Here is a 2,820-nt window from a genome sequence, read left to right on the forward strand (position 1 = left end):
CCAATCCAATCCTGGCCAGCGCCATAGATCAAGAGAGATACCATCTGGCCTTTGGAACCCAAAGAGAGATGCCCATCGCCCGGGTTTTCGCGGGCAGCGGCAAAGTTTAAAGCAGACTCGAGGGCAAAGTTTTAAGAATTATTATTATTATTCGAATTACGGGAATTAGCCAAAACTATCTGCTAAATGCTTTGCCTGCTTGCAAATGGAGAAAGCCTAGTAGTCCTCGTCATCGTCCTGGTCATCATCTTCGTCCTGGTCCTGTGTATCTTAATCGTCCCTAACTTTCCCTCATCTTTATCCAATTTCCATGTCTTCTTCCTGTTCTTGGTGCACACACCCAAAAAAAAAATCGCCCTTAAATCAAGAAATTCGCCTTTAAATCAAGAAAATCTCCTATGATTTTCATCCAACGGCGACTCACCTTTATTTTAAATAAATAATTTTCTTGAATTTATGGTTTGCCATTTCTGGAAATAATGACAAATTTTTCTTAAATGTATGGTAAAAAACCTTAAAATTAAGGAAAAATTTATTTAAATAAGAAAAAAAATATTTATGATGTAAGATTACATCATTTTACATTTTACACCTTACATTTGAGGAATTTGGTTGGTTTTGTATACCAATGTTGAATTTTAAATGGATAAAACCGTTTCTAATTTTAATGGCAATTATTACTACAGTCTGAAAATTTTTATATTTACCTGAATTTATTAAAGATTTATTTTATATAAATACTTTTTATAAACATATAAATAAATATAACAAATGGAAAAATCCTTACCTCAGACAACCCCGGCGTGAACTCGAACCCGCAACTGCTCACACCATAGCCAGACGTCTTAACCATTCGGCCACGCGTGCTTCTTGTCATACAATGACTAAAGAGGGCTAAGGTGCTTTTGGTCCAGCTTTACGCATACAAATAACGTTTATTCTAATCTAAACCTTTTTAACAACCGTTTAAACAATTTGGTAAATAGAAAAGTGAAACTAATAAGAATAAAAATTACATAAATTAAAAAAAAAAAGAAAAATAAATAAACAAAGGGTACACTTGCCGTGGCGTGGGCTCGAACCAGGTACTTTTGTTCGATTGTTTATTGACCGGACGTCTTTACCAGCTAGACCACCATCAAAATGTATAAAAAAAAGTCACTTTCTCTTAAAATATGGGTATTTCTTTCCTAAATTTAAGTAAGAATTTACCATTATTTCAAGAAAAAAAATCAAGAAAAATTCGCCATTAATTGAAGAAAAAGTGGGATTCTTCCTCTTCTTCATTACAAAAAAAAAAAAAATTATGGCGAATTCCTTAAATTGTAGGCATTTTTTCTATAATCAAGAAAATATTTCTTAATTCAATGGCGTTTTGAAATCACGGTCGATTTTCTAATATTTATGGTGATTTTTTTTTTGAGTGCACCCTCTGCCTGAACCTCCTCTGGCATGTCCTCCTCAACGCGCTTCTTCTTGGTAGGAGGAACATATACACTTTCCCCCAGTATGCGTTTCTGACTGCAAGAACATTTGACTTAAAGGTCGACATGTCCAGCGCCTCGATGGCGTCCTCGGCTTGATCCTCACATACGAATTGCACAAACCCGTCGTTTCCCATCACCATCGTTCCTAGGATTTCCCCGAAGGGCTTGCATAGTTCCTCCAGCTCATGGCGTTTTCAATCCGGTAGGTTTTGCACAAGGATTACGCTCTGCATTCGAGAGATGTTCGCAGTAGACATGATTGATAATCAGTTCAACGAATGAATGTGAAAGATTTTTCAATGACAAATATTATAGGCGACAAAATAACAGGGATACTAAGCCTACTACTAGCCGTCAATTCAAAAAACCAGATTCCATTTAAACAAAAAACATATGCATGACATGACGCGGTTTTATTCTTCCTAGAACCTTGATACATCTTTGGAAATAGAAAAGCAAAGGCTTGTCCTTTGGTATAGAAACCTCAAACACTTTAGGTTCAAAAGGCAGTCCAAAGTCGGGTTCGTGGGACTTTGCCAGAAGAGGATGCTGCAGAACTGGTTAAAGAGGCGAATCGCTTTAGATTCATGTTTGAGAAGTGAATGGGGCCAGAGCAGGAGCAGTGCAGCTATTAATAATTGTATACTTAACTGCATCTGACGGCGAGAACTGGGCGACGAGGAGCGTAATGCCCACTGAGAGCCGTTCCAGCTTAAGCAGTTCCGATCCAATCCGATTCGCCATCGCCTCGGCGTCTTGGGCCACTGGCAATAGCCATAACCACACTGGCAAATAATCACAGTGAAATCGCTTATATAGATGTCTAAAAGTATGCAATGGTATATTGTTAGTCCGGCAGTTTGCTGCATACTTTTGGACACCTTTGTAAAGAATAGCAGAGCACATATATTGATAGATTGCGATATTATCTTCGCCTCCGACTGTACAAGAATGTTTTAAACCTATAGGAGTCCTGTGTTTTACTTTTCAGCCGGCTCTTTTCTCCGTGCAGGAGACGACAGCGGACAAGGCTGAAACCTGACTCCGACAGTCAACTGGCGACCATAAAGCGAACTGCGTTAAATCCGCCAACAATCGCCGAAGCAGCTTGTGCTGCAGTCAAAATGGCCTGGACTTCGCCAACTCCTCCTGATCCTCGCCACCAGTTTGCGGACTCGGTCCATTGTTGCACAAAGTTTTTTCCAGAGCAGTCGCACCATAAATGCCAAGCACCCATTCAGCGCTACACTGAGCAAAACAACCAAGGCAGAGAGCCCAATAAACAGAAGCAGTTTCTTCGAGTTCCAACCAATTTCCCTCTGTGTTCAGCTAG

At 39.4% G+C, this 2,820-nt stretch overlaps 1 long non-coding RNA gene across 1 annotated transcript; it reads right to left on the reverse strand.

The window, feature by feature from the left end:
• Positions 1 to 760: 760 nt before the first annotated feature.
• LOC139353666 (uncharacterized) lies at positions 761 to 1,741 on the reverse strand. Its single transcript, XR_011604885.1, has 2 exons — positions 1,065 to 1,741; positions 761 to 996 (listed from the first exon to the last, which is right to left on the reverse strand). It is a non-coding gene; the product is annotated as an uncharacterized lncRNA (long non-coding RNA).
• Positions 1,742 to 2,820: the final 1,079 nt, after the last annotated feature.

This window comes from Drosophila suzukii, chromosome Y (assembly GCF_043229965.1).
Source record: "Drosophila suzukii chromosome Y, CBGP_Dsuzu_IsoJpt1.0, whole genome shotgun sequence".
Classification (NCBI taxonomy): domain Eukaryota; kingdom Metazoa; phylum Arthropoda; class Insecta; order Diptera; family Drosophilidae; genus Drosophila; species Drosophila suzukii.